At 40.1% G+C, this 24,375-nt stretch overlaps 1 protein-coding gene and 1 pseudogene across 1 annotated transcript in view; both read right to left on the bottom strand.

Moving 5' to 3' along the window:
- LOC137062800 (reticulon-4 receptor-like 1) overlaps positions 1 to 24,375 on the bottom strand; it is a 232,126-nt gene that overhangs the window by 38,960 nt on the left and 168,791 nt on the right. The gene's annotated exons all lie outside the window — the stretch shown is intronic.
- LOC137063139 (general transcription factor II-I repeat domain-containing protein 2B-like) lies at positions 5,280 to 8,583 on the bottom strand (annotated as a pseudogene).

The raw sequence follows: 24,375 nt of genomic DNA, 5'->3' as shown, positions 1-24,375 counted from the left end.
CATATTGATAGGATAGAATCTTGCATTTGATGGAGATTTGTGGGATGCACATCCAGGGCACAAAGCTCCCGTTCCACCACATCCCAAAGATGCTCTATTCTATTGGGTTAAGATTTGGTGACTGTGGGGTCCATTTTAGTGAACTCATTGACATGTTCAAGAAACCAATTTGCAATGTTTCAAGCTTTGTGACATGGTGCATTATCCTGCTGGAAGTAGCCATCAGAGGATGGGTACGTGGTGGTCATAAAGGGATGGACATGGTCAGAAAAAATGCTCAGATAGGCCGTGGCATTTACACAATGCCCAACTGGCACTAAGGGGCCTAAAGTGTGCCAAGAAAACATTCCCCACACCTTTACTCCACCACCACCAGTCTGCACAGTGGTGACAAGGCATGATGGATCATTGTTCTCATTCTGTTTACGCCAAATTCTGACTCTACCATCTGAATGTCTCAACAGAAATCGAGACTCAACAGACCAGGCAACATTTTCCAGTCTTCAACTGTCCCATTTTGATGAGCTTGTGCAAATTGTAGCCTCTTTTTCCTATTTCTAGTGGAGATGAGTGGTACCCGGTGGGGTCAAAGTTGCTCTTCTATTAGCTTGAATCAGTCGGCCCATTCTCCTCTGACCTCTAGCATCAACAAGATATGTTCGCCACCAGGACTGCCACATACTAGATGCTTTTCCCTTTTCACACTATTCTTTATAAACCCTAGAAATGGTTGTGTGTGACAATCTCAGTAACTGAGCAGATTGTGAAATACTCAGACCGGTCCGTCTGGCACCAACAACCATGCCACTCTCAAAATTGCTTAAATCAACTTTCTTTCCCATTCTGACATTCAGTTTGGAGTTCAGGAGATTGTCTTAACCAGGACCACACCCCTAAATGCATTGAAGCAACTGCCATGTGATTGGTTGATCAGATAATTGCATTAATAAGAAATTGATCAGGTGTTCCTAATAATCCTTTAGGTGTGTGTACATATTTACACATACAGGGCTTGTGCAATGAAACTGAAACATGGCCAATATAGTGTTGAGGTTTCACGCATTTGAGCGGCCTGATTTTATATTGTCGCTGATTTTACATTTAATCAGTAAGAGCAGCGTGTGAAGGTTGAATTAGCAGACCAATAGCATAGCTGTACATAAAACATTGCAATACGTACAACATAATGAGAGACATATCCAAAAGAGGACAAATTGTTGGTGTGTGTCTTGCTTGCTCATCTGTGACCAGGACAGCCTTTGTGGTGTATTGAGAGCTATGGTATCCAGTCAGAATACCATTACGTAGGCAAACCTTGATTGAAGCTTTACTGGCAAGGACTACCAAACCATTCTGCAGGACCATGTGCACCTCATGGTTCAAATATTGTACCCAGAAGGGGGTGCTGTGTATCAGCATGATAGTTCACCAATACACACACCAAGACTTGTGACAGAAATGTGTGAAGAACATGAAAGTGAAGTTGAACATGTCCCATGGCCTGCACAGTCATCAGATCTAAATATTTTTGAGCCACTTCGGGTTATTTTGGAGGAGCAAATCGGAAAACGTTTTCCTCTACCAGCATCAAATAGTGACCTAGCCACTATTCTGGAAGAGTAATAGCTCAAAATTCCGCTGTCCACTATTAAGTACTTGTATCTGTCATTCCTAAGATGAATTGTTGCTGTATTGACTGCAAAAGGAGCCCCTACACCATATTAATAAATGATTGTGGTGTAAAACCAGGTGGTTTAGTTTCATCGTCCAACCTCTGTAGGTCAGATGTCCTGACCTATGTTTTGCATTTTCTATGTCACCATACAGTGTTTTCATGCTAACAACAAATTTCAGTTACAATTTTCACATGAGTATTTTTGGACAAAGAGAAGGCTGTCCTTCAAACATCACAGATTGACTGTGATTTTATCAATCTTTTTGAAAGAGGTCTCTTAAATGCAACATGCAAAGCTTCATTTATTTGATCAAAATACAGTAAAAACAGGAACATTGTGATAAATTAAAACATCCGCTTTCAATTGTAATACATTTTGAAATCATTACTCCAGTTTTCAGTGTATCATGAACCATCAGAAATTATTATAATATGCTGATTTGGTGCTCAGGAAAAAAAATCTTATTAATATTATGTCCAAAACAATTGTGTTTTTTGTTGTTGTTGTTTGTCTGTATTGCTGGTTATGTTGCAATAAATTCAATTTCTCTGCCTCTCTCTCCTCAAAGAGTTGTAATAGCTGGCGAGTCCTTCTCATTCAGTTTCCGTTAGTTGGAGGACTGCGCACTGAGCAAAAATAAAACATGCTCTTTATACCACGTAATTGGGTCATTTGGATGATTGCAAATTCCATCTAGACACTAATTAAGGCTCATTATTATCTGTGGTGAGCGAGAGTGTGCTCAGATTCACAGGATAGCACATTCATGTCTCCGTATGTCAGGTGCGTTTTAAAGGGAGGATGGTCAGCCTTCCTGTCCTAGTTAAGGCTTGTATTTAAGTCCCAGAGTTACCGCTCTTTTACGTAAGACATAAAAAGTCCTATTTTTACTTTTTGTCTCCCTATGTTTTTTTCAGTCTCACGTTCTTTAAAGGCCAAAGCATGAACAGAGAAGGCAATATTAAATAAAAAGTAATTAACAAGCACACATTATCAAGCAAACATCACTTTTATAGCTCACAATAATATGAGTTTAGATGCTGTTGAATGCCAAATGTTTTAATTCATCTTTAATTACTGCTCTTATTTTATTAGGCTCATGTAGTGTCACTGTAGAAATGGCTGAAACAGTGCTGCCCAATAATTGCTCTCTGTGCATTATGATTATGAAGAGTCTCTATAATCTAATGCAGGCTTTTACATTTTTGCTCATTCATATGTGTGTCCGAATTTTGACAGGAATTATAAATCTATTACATAATCTACTTTCTTGTTTCTTGTGTCTAATTTATTCATTAATTCTTTCACTTTGTATATATTTCCTTTACTCCAATCCTTCCCTCGGTTATCCTATCTCTCTCGTTCTCCCTCACTGCATCTGTTTCTCTATATCCACTCAGTGTGAAATTGATCAATTTTGCCCCAGTGAGACTTTTCTCCTCAATTAACAATAATTGCATGTTTCTGAGTCCATAAGATAGTGTTTGTGTGTTTGTGTGAGTGTCTGGATGTTTATGAGTTGGTTTTCATTTAAAATAAATTAACTGTTAGCGCATCCACAAACTTCATTCCCACCCCTCTTTCAGGAAGCTGGTAATTGTGTGTATTTCACTGCTGGTTTAGCTATTTGACTGTGTGTGTGTGTGTGTGTGTGTGTGTGTGTGTGTGTGTGTGTGTGTGTGTGTGTGTGTGTGTGTGTGTGTGTGTGTGTGTGTGTGTGTGTGTGTGTGTGTGTGTGTGTGTGTGTGTGTGTGTGTGTGTGTGTGTGTGTGTGTGTTTCCTCCATGGGTCCTCAGAATATGTGTGCATATGCATAAAACATAAGCGTGTGTAAGTGTGTGTTTGCATGAAAATATTTTCAGCTACTGTCATGGTAGTTGACAAGGAAACAAGACAAGGGAGAGACAGGAAGTGAGCAAAGCAATGACAGAGCTTGAGCTGATTTTAATGGCCTGCGTGCTGTCTGACTGAAGATTATACCAATGACAGATCCAAAGGACAGACGAGAGAAAGAATGAAGGAAAAAGAAAAAAAGCAAGAGAGTGGAATAGATGGGTAAAGAGAGAGAGAGAGAGAGAGAGAGAGAGAGAGAGAGAGAGAGAGAGAGAGAGAGAGAGAGAGAGAGAGAGAGAGAGAGAGAGAGAGAGAGAGAGAGAGAGAGAGAATGTAGAAGATTATGGGAGGAAAAGAGCGATGGCAGGAAAAGGGATGATCATCTATCAGGCTGAAAAGTCATTAATGCATCTTTAAGAGTGTGTGTTTGTACTTGTATCAATTTATGTGCTGTTAAATCTATTTTAAAGAAACCGCTTACCTAAAAATAACATTTTTGTCATTTTCTTTCAAACCCACGTGACACTTTCTTCTGTGGAACACAAAAGTGAGCTTTTTCCTGGCCACTCTTTTCAGTGTAATGAAAGTAAATGATGACTAGGGCTGTCAAGATGCAAAATATATTATCAAGGTGGTCCATATGTGGACAATATTTCAAGTCTTTCAAAGCTATAAGATAGTCTTACATAATACCAAAAAAAAAAAAAAAAACTCTGAAACGGATGGCAAATACTATTAGTTCATTGGCATCATTCCCACCATATTTGAGGACTATTTTCTCTGATGAAAGACTTTCTCTGATGTTTATATTCTCCAAATTCCTGCTGATGAAAAAAATCCCCACAGCATGATGCTGCCACCACCATGCTTCACTGTGGATGGCATTGGCCAGGTAATAAGCGATGCCTGGTTTCCACCAGACATGACGCTTGCCATTAATGTCAAAGAGTTCAATCTTTGTTTCATCAGACCAGAGAATTTAGTTGATCATAGTCTGAAAGTCCTTCAGATGCCTTTTGGAAAACTCCATGCTGTCATGTCTCTTTTACTGAGGAGTAGCTTCTATCTGGATACTCTACCATACTGATACCATACTGATTGGTAGAGTGCAGCAGAGATATTTGTTGTTCTGGAAGGTTCTCCTCTCTAAAGAAAAACATTGGCGCTCTGTCAGAGTGACCATCAGGTTCTCTACTTTTTCCATTAATGGATAATGGAGGCCACTGTGCTCATTGGGACCTTCAATGCTGCAGAAATTGTCTGTAACTTTCCTGAGATCTGTGCATGATAAAATCCTGTCTCTGAGGTCTACAGACAATTCATTGGACTTCATGGCTTAGTGTGTGCTCTGACATGCAATGGTAACTACCTTATATAGTAGATGTGGAGCAGGTTTGTTCACACATGTGGATGCAACTAAAACAAGTGTTCTTTGGGCATGCTTTTTAATGTTTGGGATTTTTATTTTTCATCCAGTGAGGCCTAAAACATATTAACTGGTGCTGTCTGAAACTTCTCCCTCAAAATACTGTCACACTGGATGCCGATGAGTTCCAGTAGTGTGTATGGTGGTGCTTTCTCACTGTCGAAAGATAGGGAGCATAAGACGAATTCAAGCTCAGCCTCTTTTTGCAAAGTCTTTGAAACGACGAGAAAATTCTGCATACAGGTTGATCAAAGTGCTGCCGTACCTCTCACTGTAAGACTGTGTTATTGGTTAGTATTGCTTAGTCTGGCCAGTGTAGGGAAGGGAATGAGGGAAAGGACCCCTCATCCCTCATCACGAGCCAAATCTCAGCTGGATATCTGTCTGGAGAACAATACAAGCTTGGTCTTGAATGCTTTCACGTTGCTGGACAGTTCATGGACAAAAACGTCCTTTCCCTGAAGTTTCAAATTGAGATTGTTCAGATGCCTCATTGTAGCCACACCGAATATGAGGTCGGCCAGCCAGTCTGTGTCTTTTTGTTCAGGGAAGTCGTCAGTTTTGCCAACTGTATTGAGGAACGTTGCAATATCTCCTTTTAGATCCCAGACACAGTGACACACTTTGCAGAGACTTAGCTTGCGCATATATGAATGGTAGAAGAGGTCATGGTGCTCAGCCTCCGTTTTGTTAGGGAGCTGAATGAAGTGTAGATGGTTAAGCACTCTTGCCCGTATAAAGTTTGCAAGCTTCACAACCACTTTGACAACATTTTCTAGCTTCAACACACTTTTACACAGGGATTCCTGGTGTATTATACAGTGAAGAAAAATCAGTTCTTCTGAGTTCAGGCCTTAACCTTCTTAGCAGCCCAATGTTTTACTTGTTAGATTTGGGAATCCATCTGTTGTGACGCTTGCCAGCTTTCTCCACGGCAGGTCATTTTTTTTCCAAGCAGGGGGACACTTTCATACAAACCCCTGTCATTCCCATCACTGATTCCATCCCGGGGAGTTATTTCAAATTTTTCATTTATTTATCTGACAAAAATCAAAAGTTGTGCAATGTCTGTGATGACGGTACTTTTATCAAGTGTGATAGAAAAAAGACTGAGCCGTCTGCTTTTTTTTTAGTTCAGAGAGTAGCGCTCCTCAGCAACCACTTCCATGCGCATGGTAATTGTTCTCCGCGATAAGCTAATTTTCTCAAGTATGCCAGTAGTTTCCACCATACAGTCTTTTACAAATTCCCCATCCGAAAAAGGCTTGCTGTGCTTTGCAATTTTATGTGCCAGTACATAACTAGCTTTAGTTTTGGATTCTTGAATAGAGCATTGTTTTGTAAATGTATTTTGCTGGGCTTTTAAGTTTTTGTAAAGTTTTAAAGCCTTGTTTGCCTTTTCTGCAGATGACAGGTTTGCAGCATAATTTGAATGCTTGCTTGAAAAACTCTTTAAAAACAGCAGTACTTTCTTGGCATATTAGACAAACGGCCTTCTGTCCGACACTGGTAAAAAGTATTTTGCACGCAGAGTCCACTTTTCTTTTTTTCACCACTCAAAATGTTTTGTCTGATTTATTATTACAGACAACATTCTAATTCTACAGTAGGGTTAGCATGTAGTTAGTGCCTAAAGCCTAGTTCAGACTGCACAATTTTCAAACTCATCGGGTCACTGCTCTTTTCACACTTGCATGACTATCTGGGGTAGCATTCAGTCACTACTGTGTTCACACTGCACGATGGTTTGGCGACAGGGAGTTTCACACTGCATGACTATACAGGAGAAAGAATCTCAGACAACTCTCTTTCTCTCCGGTGCGCGAACTACGTTTCCCAACTACGCTTGCGATGTGACAAGTAAATGATGTGACAAGTAAGAGTTCTCGCGCGAGACTTGGAATTGTTATTTAAAATGATAAACTGCACAAAGTTTGCTTCAAATTGTCTATGTGCTGATTTGTGGTGAAAAAGAAAAAAGATTATGGAGGAGGAAATTGTTGGAGAGACCGAGGGAGCAAGGATTATGTTCTGCAAAGAGAGCTGGAGGTAAATAAATAATTTTGTAATGTGCTGCTGCTGCGGCTGGCCATGCAAATGTTTGGGCTTTGTTTCTGTTTGATAGAATTCTAAATATATCTATTCAAATACTGATATTCTGTCTATAACTCCTCCTTCCCTGTCTATAATTCCTCCCCTCCTCCCGCTGCCCTGTATCTCACTCTTTCATTGGTCGTCGGTCATCACAAATGTAATTTTCAGTCAGAGCACATTTCACACAGCATGAGTTTTAATCGCAGACAGCTCCAGATTTTTGGCATGGCAAATATCTTGCAGGCATCTGCGATTCTCTCTTTGATCATTCACACTGCGTGATTGTCACTTACGTGCACAAGCACCGTTTTGCGTATGAGTTCAGGCATTTGTCGGCAATTTCGCAAAAAACCTGTCGGCGAGTCAAAATCTGGGCTAAAATCGGGCAGTGTGAACTCGGCTTAAAAGTATGCTGCCTGCTATACTGCCATCTAGTGGTGTTTGCCTGTATTGCATCAAAATAGTAATTCTGAACCAAAACCGTTACTTTTGTGAAATATTTCTTAAAACTCCCTCGTGGGCCAGATGAAAGTGTTCAGCGGGCTGTTGTTATATAGACATGTATGTGCCTTTCCAAATCATATCCAATTAAATTGATTTATCACAGGTGGAATCCAACCAAGTTGTAGAAACCATAGATATTATAGATATATAATTAAGGCTAGATGTCTCGTGCCAGTTGCGGATGGCGGCCAATGGAGGTCAACAGTGTGACCAACAGCGCGGCCAATGGAGGTCGCCGTCCGCAACTGGCGGCCATCTTGTCACAGGCAGCTCACTCACTCGTAACAGTGTGTTTTAATAGTGCATGTACTTTTAAATAACCATAACTTGCTCAAATTTCAACCGATTTTCAAACGGTTTCGTTTGTTATAAATGTCAGAGATGTAGTTATCTCACTACCTACTTATGAATAATTATAACCATGGACTTCAATATGAAAGTAACATTGAACAGAACAGATAGGTGCAATGAATATACACATACAAGGTATTTATGTTAAATCAATATAGGCTACTAAAACGGTGCAAATATATATATATATATATATATATATATATATATATATATATATATACACACACTTTATAATAAGAATATCACTATTATAATAAAATAATTTGTATTTAAAAAAAATTAATGAAAAAAAACAAACATGCAAACTAAGTTTATTTTAACTTCAAAAACGCAATTTACTAGGATTTCCCCCCCTATATTTCACTGTGCCTACTTCAGAGATCACTTTTCCTGACTAATTTTGCCTACCATCAAATGCCTTACCTCTTTAGAAAGCTGAGACCCTGTGGTTTCTTAGGAAACAAGCAGAATAATTGTGTGAAGTACTGGCACAGAGTTATAGGGTTTTTTTTTTACACAAGCTGCATGATTAAGTCTTTTATTGAAACGAAAAGCTGCAATTTCAAAGTGTTAAAGCATCCAGATTTTTAGCCATGTTAATAACGTTTGTAAGAAACCAAATCATTTGTAAATCCGTCAAGATTTCAGCGAGATAATAGTATTTATGTTCGTACAGATCACGCCGCCGTAAGACATCTAGCCTTTATTATGGATATCTATGGTAGAAACAGCTCAGTGATGATCAGTGGAAACAGGATGCACCTGAGCTCAATTTTGAGTGTCATGACAAAGGCAATGAATAGTTACGTATATATATATATATATATATATATATATATATATATATATATATATATATATATATATATATATATATATATATATATATATATATATATATATATATATATACAGTCTTGTTCAAAATAATAGCAGTACAATGTGACTAACCAGAATAATCAAGGTTTTTAGTATATTTTTTATTGCTACGTGGCAAACAAGTTACCAGTAGGTTCAGTAGATTGTCAGAAAACAAACAAGACCCAGCATTCATGATATGCACGCTCTTAAGGCTGTGCAATTGGGCAATTAGTTGAAAGGGGTGTGTTCAAAAAAATAGCAGTGTCTACCTTTGACTGTACAAACTCAAAACTATTTTGTACAAACATTTTTTGGGGGGGATTTAGCAATCCTGTGAATCACTAAACTAATATTTAGTTGTATGACCACAGTTTTTTAAAACTGCTTGACATCTGTGTGGCATGGAGTCAACCAACTTGTGGCACCTCTCAGCTGTTATTCCACTCCATGATTCTTTAACAACATTCCACAATTCATTCACATTTCTTGGTTTTGCTTCAGAAACAGCATTTTTGATATCACCCCACAAGTTCTCAATTGGATTAAGGTCTGGAGATTGGGCTGGCCACTCCATAACATTAATTTTGTTGGTTTGGAACCAAGACTTTGCCCGTTTACTAGTGTGTTTTGGGTCATTGTCTTGTTGAAACAACCGTTTCAAGGGCATGTCCTCTTCAGCATAGGGCAACATGACCTCTTCAAGTATTTTAACATATGCAAACTGATCCATGATCCCTGGTATGCGATAAATAGGCCCAACACCATAGTAGGAGAAACATGCCCATATCATGATGCTTGCACCTCCATGCTTCACTGTCTTCACTGTGTACTGTGGCTTGAATTCAGAGTTTGGGGGTTGTCTCACAAACTGCCTGTGGCCCTTGGACCCAAAAAGAACAATTTTACTCTCATCAGTCCACAAAATGTTCCTCCATTTCTCTTTAGGCCAGTTGATGTGTTCTTTGGCAAATTGTAACCTCTTCTGCACATGCCTTTTTTTTAACAGAGAGACTTTGTGGGGGATTCTTTAAAATAGATTAGCTTCACACAGACGTCTTCTAACTGTCACAGTACGCACACAGTGAAATGCTGTTTCATGCATACTGAGCTTTTTACACTGTTAAAGACAGGATTCAGAATTTAGGATTCCCATCCTAAATACAGACAAAGTTTCAAAGACTAATGTTGGACGTTTGATTGAGTATTTCTGTGTCAAAAATACTCCTTCCAGTTTTTCACAAGTTTCGAAGAGTTTTTTTCGAGTATGGGTCGGCTTGATGTCGACAGAGTGGAAGGTCCTTGTATGGGTCGGGAAGGGTGCGCGTGCATGACTAGAGCGAGAGAGGAAATGCACGCCCATAAACACTGCTCTCAAGGTGCAGATCCATCATCCATGAACACTTCCTATGGTCGCGCCGCACTCCACTAAATTCCTATGGGTGACATCAAGCGACTTCAACGCTTCAGCACAGCATTCCGGGAAGGCAGCGCTGCATTTGAACTGATTTGAACGCAGAAATGAAGGGAAGCTTCACAACATCGCTTCAGTCGTGTCGCAAAAGTGGATCTCCACAGTCACTGCTGTCACAGGACTTCACGAAATCAACAGTTACCAAAGAAGTGTGTTTTTGATGGAGTGGTCCCAGTGATAAAGGTTCACGGCCCTGCTTTGGGAACAGTCGGTGAGTAAAACTGCTTCAAATGTTGTTGGCTATCGTCGCGTAAGTAAACATCAGTAAACAACACGATTGTGTATAACGTTAGTTAATTTATCAATGGAGCATGCAATACATTTGTTTAGCTGCAATACATTTGCAATACAATACAATGCAATACATTTGTTTACACAGTCACTGCTGTCACAGAACTTCACGAAATCAACAGTTACCAAAGAAGTGTGTTTTTGATGGAGCGGTCCCAATGATAAAGGTTCTGATTCTGTATCATATATGTATTAGATGAATCTGATTGATATCCATGGTTTATTTAGGGTAGCGTTTTCTTCTCCACGCTTGAGGATGTCACCGCTTTGTGCGCACTCGTCATTCTTTAGCTCTGCCCACTCGATACGCCTCCAGGCGCTCGTTTTTTTCCGGAAAGACTATATTTCTTTTATAAATATAATAAAACTAAAGACTTTTTGGAGATATGAAGGATGCAATACTACTCTATAGGTACTCAAGAATGACATGAGATTGACTGAAACTGAGTGTTTCAACCCTCCCTTTAAGATATTTTTTATTTAGTTTGAGAGCGCATGCAAGAGTATGTACACTATACTGTCCATGTTCAGAATAAAACCATCATCAAAGTAGTTCATATGTAACATCAGTTAGTTAATTAAAATCTCTTGAAGCATCGAAAATACTTTTTGGTCCAAAAATCACAAAAACTACGATTTTATTCAGCAATGTCTTCTCTTCCGGTTTTGTTTTCAATCCTCAAATAAAGATTCAAACGGTTGTGAATCAGCGTATTGATTCATGCTTTAGATCGAGAATCAAACTGCTAAAATCACGTGATATTGGAGATCCGAATCATGAATCAATACACTGATTCAAAACCTTTTGAATCTTTATTTGAGGACTGAAAACAAAACCAGAAGAGAAGACAATGCTGAATAAAGATTTAGTGTGATTTTTTTTTTTTTTTACCAAAATGTATTTTCGATGCTTCAGGAGATTCTAATTAACTAACTGATGTCACATGGACAACTTTAATGATGTTTTTATTACCTTTCTGGACATGGACAGTATAGTGTGTATACACTTGCATACACTCTCGAACTAAATATAAAATATCTTAAATGATTAATTGAGGTCTTACGGGTGTGGAACGACATTAGTCATTAATGACATAAATTTCATTTTTGGGTGAACTAACCATTTAAGCACTGCAAATACTTTTTGGATGCACTGTACACGCAATTATATTTATTCATATATAAGTATAAGTCAGTATATTCATCAATTTCCCTTTTGTATTCCAAGATCCATGTCCGTTTGAAACAAGATGAGGAAAGAAGGACCATATTCATTCTTGAGTGAACATTCTCTTTAAGACAAACTTAGCAATTGATAAAAATTCAGAAAGTAGGAAATATGGATGCACTTTCAGGGAAAGATGCATAACTTTTTTCTCATATTTATGGCTACAGATCGCATCCTTAAACAAGACCAGAACAAGTTCAAGTACATCACAGAATCCACTTGAGCTTAAGGTTTGTCCAACGCTGGTGAGTGCTAATTTCGCATGACGTTGATCCCATCAGCTTCACTGTATTCCTAACTTCCTCAAACCTCTGTGCTAATTGAAACTCCTTCACAATCATGCTCGACTTTACCAACATCACACTGATGTGTTCCAAATGACATTAGTGAATTAACTGTCTCAAGATTTTGCAGCATCCAACATACCAAAATGACTTTGGAGAGATGAAGAAACATGCCAATGTGAAACATCCTAAATGTGAATCCACTTACTAATGAGGACCAAGATAGACAGGACAGATGGTTTGGTTAGCGCATACTTTGGACCAAGTGATTGAGAAAGTTATCAGTGAGAAAGTTGCAGGAACGATGTCAATGTGACACTGTAGATGGTCTACAGTTATAAAAGTGTATTGATGTTGCATTTGATGCTAACACAAAAAACACAGGTACAATTAACCAGTTCTATTATAAGTTTGTCAGAAATTGAAAAGTTATGTTGACACTTGAAAAACATTGGCTTTCAAAAGTATCACTTTTGACAAATACAATCACACACTGGGGTGGCATTCAGCAATATGGTATGTCATACATAACATGATCATTGCAGAATGCTACACTTTATCATTTTATTTTTATGCTATGAATCCACTCATTGTTATACCAAAATGTTTTTGCTACTGTACCTTTAAGACAGTATGGTGTGGAATTTGAGTTTTGTAGCTTTTAGTCTACTTCTGTTAGCTTTGAATCCACCTGTGTGATCCTAAATATTTTTTTTTTTTTGCCATTGTACGCATTTAACATGCTATCTCTATCTCAAGATACACTATATTTCTCAAGATACACTATACAAGTTGTGACACATCTGCCTTTACATACACATGAACTTTAATGACATTTCATTCTTAATCCGTAGGGTTTAATGTGGAGTTGGCCCACCCTTTGCACCTAATACAGCATCAACTCTCCTAGGAAGGCTTTCCAAAAGTTTTAGTAAAGTGTGTTTATGGGAGTTTTTGACCATTCTTCTAGAAGCACATTTGTGAAGTCAGGCATGATGTTGGACGAGAATGCCTCTGCTCTAATTCATCCCAAAGGTGTTCTATCAGGTTGAGGTCAGGACTCTGTGCAGGCCAGTCAAGTTCCTCTACACCAATCTCACTCATCCATGTCTTTATGGACCTTCGTTTTTGCATTGGTGCGCAGTCATGTTGGACTAGAAAGGGATATCCCCAAACTATTCCCACAGAGTTTGTTAGCATTAAATTGTCCAAAATGTCTTGGTATGCTAGAGCATTAAATGTTATTTTAACTGGAAATAAGGGGCCAAGCCCAACTCATGAAAAACAACCCCACACCACAATATCCCTCCACCAAACTTTACACTTGGCACAATGTAATCAGGCAAGTACTCGTGACAACCACCAACCCAGACTCGTTCATTGGATTGCCAGACAGAGAAGCATGAATCATCTCCACTGTTCTAGAGTCCAGTGGCTGCGTGCTTTACAGCACTGGCATTCTAGACTTTACACTTGGCACATTGCAGTCAGGCAAGTATTTGTGGCAACCATCAAACCCAGACTCGTCCATTGGATTGCCAGACAAATGAGAGGGATTTATCCTCCAGAGAGCATGTCTCCACTGTTCTAAAGCCCAGTGGTAGCGTGCTTTACACCACTGCATCCAACACATTGCAATTGGTGATGTAAGGCTTGGATGCAGCTGCTCGGCCATGAAAACCCATTGTTACACACACTGTTCTTGAACAAAAGTGACACATAGTTCGAAGGTATGTAGCTATTAACTTTGCAGAAAGTTAGCTGATTTTGCACACTGTGTGCCTCAGCATGTGCTGACCCCGCTCTGTGATTTGTTTGTAGAAGCAGTCTGAATGCCTAGGTGTTTAAGTATATACATTTGGGAAGTGATTAAACACCTCAATTCAACTATTTGGACAGGTGTTTCAATACTTTTGGAACATCCAAAAATGAATGATTAATGACTCATCCTGCACTACAAAGATGGTAACACTTTAGTATGGGGAAAGCATATTCACTATTAACAATGACTTTTGCCTCAATAAACTCCAAATTTACTGCTTATTAATGGTTAGTAAGGTAGTTTTGTAGCATTTAAGTTTAGGTATTGGGTAGGATTAAGAGATGTAGAATAAGGTTGTGCAGAATAAGGCATTAATATATGTATTATAAGTTCTAATAAACAGCCAATGTCCTAGTAATATGCATGCTAATAAGCAACTAGTTAATAACTGAACCTTAAAAATAAAGTGTTACCACAAAGATTTTTGTGTAATCAGATCCTGTTCATAATGGGAATGTCTCCCTCCCAATCATGTAATGACAAGCTATGTTTACCTAAAGATTTCAATAGGACATGAGCTCTATTATGATTGGCTATAAAATTTTGTGTAACAAGCGTATCATTCCATTATTACGATTTGTACTTAAACAAGCTAGGAATGAGTACAATTAAAGAAACAGTGCTACATGTCCCACTGTGTCCAGGTAAGTGTTTCTAAATATCATTCTATTTGATAAAATCATTTTACAACTCTTCTGTGAACTGCGAAACTCTGATCCTCTTAAACCATTAGCTCTGAGATAACTTTTACAAGTAGGTTTTAAACATAAATGTCCCTCTCCCACATGAATCATATTTTACATTGTGCACACAGTCCAATTACAAACTATCTGAAATAGGCTGTCCTGAATCTGTCATTTAACAGCTTACACACCATCACAACATGTTCCTCTCTCTCTCTCTTCTCGTCTCCTCTCTCTCTCTCTCTCTCTCTCTCTCTCCTCTCTCTCTCTCTCTCTCTCTCTCTCTCTCTCTCTCTCTCTCTCTCTCTCTCTCTCTCTCTCTCTCTCTCTCTCTCTCTCTCTCTCTCTCTCTCTCTCTCTCTCTCTCTCTCTCTCTCTCTCTCTCTCTCTCTCTCTCAGCACCAGCAGGGAATCAGGAAGGAAGAAGATAGAGATGAATGATGGACTGATGTTGGGGCATTCAGATGTCAGTTTTTCATGTTTCAAAAAGGACAAGATGGCAGACGTTTGGGTGGCAAGGCTTTCAAGCCATTATGACTGACAACCTAGTCTGTCCATCGGTATACTCACGCTTTATACTTGTCTCTGCGTGTGACGGTCTTTTTTAATTGAACGAATTGAAGTCTCCAGGATGGGAGGAGTGTGTTTTAGTTACGCAGAGTAGCGTTTGAGGGTTTGACATTAATCTCCTGTGATGTAGCGTGGCACGATGCAGAGAAGCAGGCCCTGAGAGAGGACCTCGATGAATAAAATAACTAAAGCAATGATACCACGCAAATTATGGCCTCTGGAAACATATAACATATAAGTGACAGTGCAGGTCGTCGCTGTTACAATAAATGGAAAAGCTGGATGTACATATAATAGTATGTACATTTCATCTAATAACTTAAGAAAAAAAAAAAAGATATATATATATATATATATATATATATATATATATATATATATATATATATATATATATATATATATATATATATATATATATATATATATATATATATATATCAGCTTTTAAATGTATTGTTGTGATTATAGCATAATTTAATTAGTGTATATTATGAATAATGAAACTAAATTAGCCTGGACCATTAACGAATTAAAGAGAATTAAAGAGTCATATCACTTTATTAAGCTTTATAAATGGCACAACACAAAGCATTTAGTTAAGTTTTGTTTACAAATATAATGGTCTGCCTGGTCATACAATATCATTACTCTAAAAAATACTGGGTTGTTTCAACCCATGTTTGGGTCAGATGTGGACAACCCTGTTTAAACTGTTGGTTTAAATGAACCTAGGTTTAAACTGTTTAATTTAAACTAACAGTAAAGTTTTTTTTTTTTCCATATGTGACCCAATTCAAACATGGTTTGAAACACCCCAGTATTTTTTTAGAGCGTATGCATTATGTTTTTAATGGTATGAGAGTAGTTTATCCAGAAATCTCTATTCTAGACAGCTAGTTGTTCATGAGATCTGTTTGTTTCATTCATGCCAGAAATAATCCACAAACTCTTCAGATGTATAATATTTCTTAGCAGGGGCGTGGGACTGGGGGGATAAAGGGTACTGAGTAACCAGGGCCCGAGGCAGGGAAGTCCGTTTTCTATACATACACATACATGGTACGGGGGCCCAGCAAGATGGTTTGTACCCAGGGCCCAAAATTTGGTGCTACGCCACTGTTTCTTAGAATACAGATAAAGCACTTTTGATAGTAATGCAAGATGCACTCAAATTTCAATGTCTATTTTCCTGATAAAATGTTAATTTCCTCATGAAGCTTTTGCGTTATCAAACCATTTGTCATTGCCGTTTCTCATTGACTTGATGACTCTTTCTCTGGTTGTCTCACTTCCTCACACAAACTATTTTTATCTTCTTATCCTTTCTCTCTTCTTACACCTTCTCGTTGGCCTCTATGCTATCTTTTCCACTTTTCTTCTCACCCTCTTTCATCTGTGCTCTCAACTTACTCTTGCATACACACTCTCTCAATAGGTGAGGTAAAAATAGTCCCATATTAGAGCCTGCCTCTATTAGACTCCAAAAAAAATCTCTTTGTAATAAGAATTCAGTTGTCAAAGACAGATTAGAGCTGAGTCAATCTCTCATCCAGGTCGCCATCTCAGACCTGAGCGATCAAACAAAACCTCTCTGCTGTAGACAGACAGCTGAGAGACTGTGAGAGCGAGTCGGCGCACACAGAGGCCTTCAGACCTGAGATCAGATTAGCATGGCAGGATAAGGAAGCGGCTCCTCTTTTCAGAGGCTAAATCGCTCTCGCCAATCCCCAGGAGGCTGCAGGCTTTCTCGATAAGTGCTTGGCGACACGAGGAAGGCAAATATTGCTGTTTGTGTGGGAGGACGATATCAAACTACTGATGCGCGGTTTACCCTTGTTCCACCTCTCTCTGTGTCTCTCAGGCATGCTGTTGCAAACACAATTTCAACACACCATAGACACTCCAAAGCCACACCAGCAGTGGATGGGACCGTAAGGACACCCCCAGGGGTCTCCGCATGGTGTTCCGAGCCAAATGTGCCTATTTAGAAGGATTTTTTCTTTGCAGCGATATATATGGTTGCTAAATTATAAGGTAGCATGTTTAGCATGTTGTTAGGTAGTTGCTATGGTGTTTGTTTTGGGCGGTTGGTAGGGTCTAGCTACTGTATACAGTAAAGTGTTGTGTTTGTTTTTTAGCATGCTGTTAGGTGGTTGCTAGGGTACGGCTTAGTTGCTAAAGTGATTGTGTGTTTTGCATGCTGTTAAGTCATTGCTTAAATGTTTTGGGTGGTAGTTAGGGTGTTGCTATATGGTTTGCTGTTAGTGTTAGTGTTAAAGTGTTCTGAATATTACTTTTTCATGTTAGGTGGTTGCTAGGGTGCTGTTATATGGTTGCTAAAGTGTTCTGAGTGTTTTTTAGCATGTTGTTGCTAGGTGGTTGGTAAGATATAGGTGGTTGCTAAGATGTCCTCTGGATAGTTTGCTAGGGTGTTGCTAAATGTTTCTTAAAGGGGGGGGTGAAATGCTGTTTCATGCATACTGATCTTTTTACACTGTTAAAGACTTGGAATCCCATACTAAACATGGACAAAGTTTCAAAAGTTAAGGTGGACGTTTGATGGGAGTATTTCTTTGTCAAAAATACTACTTCCGGTTAGTCATAAGTTTCGGCAAGTTTTTTTCGATCATGGGTCCACTTGACGTTAATAGGTCGGAATTTCCTTGTATGGGCCATACGGGCAATTCTACCGGAAAAACGTGAGAGAGAGAGGGAGAGTGCGAAAGCAACAGGCTACGCCCATCAAAGCGCTGGCTCGTAGGCTGTGCTGCACAGGTGATGTGACTTCAAGAAATTAACAATGTCACCAAAAAAGTGCGTTTTTGGTTGCCAGACCAAGACAGCCCTGTACAGATTGCCAAAAAACCCCGCGTTAAGGCAACAGTGGATGGAATTTGCTTTTCCGGATCAGCAACTGAGTTCTGCAAAGGTTTATGTCTGTTCACTGCATTTCGGTCCAAACTGTTCCATATACAAGGCCCAGTTCGACGCCGGATTTTCCGATCGCCTAATGCTGAATGATGGAGCAGTCCCAACGAAATAAGGTCCCAGCCTTATTTCCACAGGCGGTGAGTAAGAGTGCTTCAAATGTCTGTGTTTTTGCCTATGCCAATCAAGTAGCCCAAACATGATCACGTATAGTTAATTGATCAATGGAGCATGCGATGTGTAGTGCGTGTACATTTGTTTAGCTGGCCACTATATGTGTAACTTTATGTTTGTGTATTGTAAAAGCACTCCTAACAACAATACACAAAGAGTGGGGAAAAATTATATACTAAATAAGCGCGCTTCTTCATTCAAATGCGCTACTATTCCATGTCTTTCTATGTAAACACTAGCCTGCCGTGCAAAACCAGTCCGCTTACTACAATTGTCTACACAAACCACGCGTAAACACGCACACACACACACACATACACACGTGCACAACTGCACTTCCCACATGTACACCTTCAAAGAAAAAAAATACGACAATATAATTCAAGTATAAATATGTAAATAACACAAGCCGCTAAGCATATTATATAGTTAGTGTATAACTTGTACCACATAGAGACATCCTGCTCTAGTCGTTTTTGCTGCTGCTCCTGTTCAACTTCAGCCTCTGGGTCTGATTCCGGATCATAGATGTATGGCTGTATCTGATTAAAAGCCATTTTTTTATTTTGAATAAAGTTTTTTCCCGCTGTTAGGGATAACACAGCTTTACGACGCACTCAACACAATATTTAGCTCCGCTCACACGATACGCCCCCACCCGCTCGGCTTTTTTAGGAAAGACTCGGAACAGCGCATCTTTCTTATATAATTATAAAAAAAAGAAAGACTTTTCGGAGATATGCAGGATGCAATGCTACTCTATAGGTACTCAAGATTGACATGACACTGACTGAAAGTGAGTGTTTCATACCCCCCCCCCCCCCCCCCCCCCCTTAAAGTGTTCTGAGTGTTTTTCCATGTTACGTGGTACAGTAGTTTATATGCTCTGGGTGGTTGCTAGGTACAAGTGTTTAAGATAATTTCACATTGGTAAGTTTGTTTGCTGGCTCTGGCTATTTTCATGTTGTTAGGCAGCCTGATCACATGAAAATGCGTATCTATAGCACAAATTGTATTTTTTATTTGTTTTTTATAAAACCACCTAACACTACACGTTCTCATGAAATGCATACTGTATATGATGCATATGATATGAACATGGGCACATACCCCACACCACTAAACCTACCCAATGGGGTGACAATGCGTATCATTTGCATGTAAAACTAATTTTGGCATATAGATTGCACAATAAATACAATTTGTACTATGTATACACATTTCATGAGAATGTGTTGTGTTAGGTGGTTGCTAAGATGTTTTGGGTGGTTGCTAGGGTTGGGCTATATGTTTTCTATGGTGTTTTAGTATTTTTAGCATGTTGTTATGTGGTTGCTAGTTTGAGTGTTTCTTGTTGAAGTACCTATTATCTTCTGGTTCATACTTCTCACTTAAAATTTTCCCTCAGTGTTTTCATTTTTTTTTTTTTTTTAACCATTTTATCATCCACCATGTGAAAATTATAGGTCCTGTCACTTAGAAAAATAACAGCATCTCTCCACAACAAGCAACACAATTTAAGGTATCCTTCATGTCTATAGCACGACATGCTAACAGCTCTTTTTTCAAGAATGTACATTAGTGTACATTCTGGTTCTTCATACCCTCTAAAAGTCTTCCAGCTTTTCTTTCTAAAGTGTCTAGATATGGAACATATTGTCATCAATCAAGTGCTTCAAGGGGACCTTCAGATATAAGATAATAAAGCTCCGAGGTTTAGAAAGAGGAAAAAGATTTATAACATCCTCGGTGAAAGTGCGAATTAGTGCTGTAGGTGTCAGCAAGTAAAGTGTTGTGTGTGTTTTGTACATCTCTTCTAAGACCTGTCACTGTGGTACTGTGATGTATACTTTGATGTATACAATGGTACAGGGTTGGTGCCATGAGGGGGCCCCAGGGGGCCCGGCCCGGCCACCCTAGGGCACTGTGTCCCCTCACCTCTAATCAACACACCACCCTATCTCGAAACGCGACTCCAAGACTTGAGATTTGTTTGATTGTTTGCAATACGGTGCAGTTTCTTGGAAGTAATGGAGAAGGGGGAAACGAAAGCAAAGGTGCTCTACCATGAAAGACTATAGATAAAATCACCAAAAAGCGTTATTTAGATAAACGTCTTATTACTTATGAGAATGCTGTAGCATTGTTGCTTTGGGTATATGATGGCCAGTGTTGGGCAAATAAATGAAAATTAGTAATTAGTTAGTTTTAATTTACCAGTTACTATATATCAAAAGTAATTAATAACTAAAGAAAGTAACTTTTAAGTTAATTTTATGTCTGCTTTTTAAATGTAAATATGAACGGTCAAACACAATAAACATAACAAAAAAATAAATAATAATAATAATAAAATAATAATAATAATAATAATAATAATAATTTGATTGACACTGAAGACTGGAGTAATTATGATCAATTCAGCTTTGATCACAGGAATAAATTACACGTTACTATATATTCACATAGAGATCAACTGATTTACATCAGAATAATATTTCACTGTATTAAGTTTTTTACTGCATTTTAAATTAAATAAATGCAGCATATATATATATATATATATATATATATATATATATATATATATATATATATATATATATATATATATATATATATATTTTTTTTTTTTTTTTTTTTTTTTTACATTGCATACTTAATTGAGACTTAATGCACGTGTTTGTAGTACATAAACCAATCATAAAAATGTCATAAAATACAGGAGACAAATATAGATATTAGTGGTTATTGTTCAGCAGTGTATTTTATATATTACCGAATTAAAAGCAAGAGATGCGATAAATGATATCAGTTTTAAAAAAAATGGTATTACAACATTTCTGTCCCCCTCACTTCTGAAAAGATGGCTATGCCCCTGACCGTCATTAAAACTAATAAGACTAAATGGCTTTACCAGTGCTTAGGGTGCTCTTTCATATTGCAGGCTTTTATCTCTTTAAATGAGTTGATGGTGAATAAAATGCAGCTCATTTCATTTGTTTGTTTTTGCTGACGTGAACTCCGTTAAATATGCATATAGCATGAAGAGATTGAAGATTATATTTATTTTGGGGAGAGGTGTAAGGTAAGACGAACTGCATGTTTTTTTATTTTTATTTTTTCTCACCTACGATCAGCCTAACCACAGCTTATCAAAACGTCTCTGGTTACGAGAACAGGCAACGAGACTCTGCGTCAGCTGATGCAACGCAGCATCTCGTTCCCTGTTCTCAAGAAACTAAGGTTTCAGTGTCTGCCTCAGGTCGGACCTCAGTGACGGGCTATCCTGGAGAGCAGAGCTCGGCTTAGTGCTTTACGACCCTTGCTAGCGAGGGGAGTCAGTTGCTTGATCCTAGGATCTACCGAGCACATACATTACAGGGGGGCTCAAGAGGCCTGAAAAGGCCTTTGGGCTGATCTCACAGCAGGGCCTACGACTGACTGATTAGGCCCAGGCGGCCGTAAGCTCACAGACGACCCTCATAAGAGGGGAGCTTGCCTGGTAGGTACCATGCTGTAGGCAACCTATGCAGGTCCCTGTCCTGTACGGACCGCATAGCAGCAGTGTCTTCTCGTCGTGCTAGGGTATGCAACCGCCATCTGCGGCCGGCTAGGACCGAACCCTGATGGCAGGAAACCACTAGCTGTCGGCGTGAGCCAGTTATATGTCTCCGTCCAAGAAACTCATTCCCATTATAACGTTATACCGGTTCACCCTCAGCAAGGCCTGGAGAGGCCTGCTACCTGCTAGCCGGATGTGTAAACCATCAGACATGACTGGAGTCCCGGAGCTCGCCTCCAGGGAGGCCTGGCGAGGCCTACTACCTGGCAGCAAAGCCTGTTAATGGTCCAGGCTAGCCTGTTAGCAGTCCAGGCAAGCTTGTCACCGAGACTGGATCCGAGAATCTTCTCAGGGAGGCCCAGAGGGGCCTACGACCTGACAGCACATTACACCGGCTAACCGAGTGTCCAAGCTCGAGAGCTCACCCACAGGAAAGCCTGGAGAGGCCTGCTACCTGCTAGCCGGACGTATAAACCATCAGGACTGGGGTCCCGGAGCTTGGCTCCAAGGAGGCTTGGCGAGGCCTCCCGCACAGTAGCGAGTCTTAGGGCGGCCTGGAGTGGCACATTGCCGAATTGCAGCCCAGTGTTAGAAGCCCGGTGATTGACAGTGCTACCCAAAGGCAAAACTTACACGGAGGCCTCGCAGGGCCTACTATCTGCCAGCTTCTCGTAGCCGGCACTGGGGCCAGGGAACAACCTCAGAAAGGCCAGATGAGGCCTGCCACCTGATAGCCCACCATGCTAGCTGCTCTGGCGTTCAACCATGCTCACTGTCATAGGAACAGCCCTCCGGGAGGCCTGGAGAGGCTTACTTCCTGTCACCCAGTGGCCGAGGCCCTGGAGCACCCCCTCAGGGGAAGCCAGATGAGGCCTGCTGTAACCCAGCAAGCCATCAGGGAGGCCTGGTGAGGCCTACTACCTGCCGTCCAACACCTGAAGCCCGGGAATACCCCTTCAAGGGAAGCCCGGCAAGGTCTGCTGCACCCCAGCAGGCCCCTCAGGGAGGCCTACTAACTGGGCTTGCAGCCATGCCAGCGACGAATGGTACAAAGCTCACTGGCTGGTTCGATTATTGCTGGCCGCTCTGAGTCAGGCTGACAGTGGCTGTCTGTTTGGCTGACAAAGAACTAGACATCCAATTACCACCTGGGGACTCATCCCCAGGTAGGCCATGAGGGGCCTACTTGTCAACGAGGTTCTGCTGAAGCCGACATCATTGGGGAGATTCTTCCCAGTTGCACATGGGCCCCGATGACTCCGCCACAAGGAGGCCTGCTGAGGCCTCCTGCTCAGAGTCTACTGCCCGGACTGCCCATGCTGGCTACTCACAGCCAGCTGGCTACACACGCCCCTCCCGGGGCTGGCACGCCAGAGGCTCACAGGGTCCTCCATGCAATGGCGCAGTCTCACCAGCAGTGCCTACAAACATAGACCTAAATACATTGCTTGTAGCAGTGTACTCAGCAGAAAGTGCCTTATACCCTCTAAGCGAGGGGAGTACAACTTACGTCACCTGCTTCGGGGCGGCCGCTCTTCATTCATGCAGCAGCCTGCCATTACCGGCAGGGCTTCAGCCCTTGCTATGCTTCGGGTTCCAGGGGAGTATCCGACCGAACCATCACGAAGCACGAGGTTGCAAAGTACAGCTCAACCAGAGCCCTAAAAGGTTGAGCAGAAGACACAGAGCAGAGGGCAAAAATTATTCACAAGTATGCTACCCACTGGCCACAACATCCTTCAGGATGGGGCCACAACAAGCTCTGGAAAGCAGGGTTTCAGCCCGACACGCGCAAGCATGGGACGCCAAACCCCGCCCCATGACCACTGGCTAAGTCGCTGTTCATTCTGCTTCACACCAACCTGCAGTACTAAGAACCCCAGAATGCAGAGAAGGGGGCGGGCCTTGGCCGGATGACTCTAAGGTAATAGGAGGCTGACTAGGGATGCAAAATAGAAAAAGGCCTTCAATATTCAAGAAGAGGGCCCAGGGTGATAATTACTTTCCATCTTTTCCATTTTTTTCTAAATTAACTTAATAAAGAAACTAAACGAAATATAACTATTTTGACATTAAAAACAAAACAGAACTATTTTAATGGCTGCAACCATGTGTAATAGGGATGATAAAAAATAAATAAAAAACACGGCCTCCAGTCGGACGTAATTTTAATAAGTTGTCTGACAGTGGGCCGGACTAGAGCTTAGATTTGAGCTTCTTGTCTGCTGTGTAAATTTTTCACAAAAGAGAGTAACGTGAGTAATTAACTCATTTAAATTTCAGTCGGCTAATTGTATAATTGCGCGCATTACTCCCAAAACTGATGATGACATGGCGGTTGTTGTTGTTTTATTAAAAATATGTTTATTATTATTATTGATTTGAGAGAGGTAGGCCCCCTTGTTCCATATGCCCTGGTGCGGACCCTGCAATGGTACAGTGGTATCATATTCATATACTTTACCTGTACATGTTTCATGTATGTACATGAAATATAGTAGAAATATTTTATTCAACAGTAGTGTCTTGTTTTTATAATTTCTGTAAAGAAAACAAGGATTTTGATTTTTTGGCAGTGTACCTTGGTATTGCACTGGTACATACATGC

This window comes from Pseudorasbora parva, chromosome 23 (genome assembly GCF_024679245.1).
Source record: "Pseudorasbora parva isolate DD20220531a chromosome 23, ASM2467924v1, whole genome shotgun sequence".
NCBI classification, from domain to species: Eukaryota; Metazoa; Chordata; class Actinopteri; order Cypriniformes; family Gobionidae; genus Pseudorasbora; species Pseudorasbora parva.
Note: the sequence above shows the minus strand (reverse complement) of the source record. Positions and strands in the feature narration are given on the sequence as shown.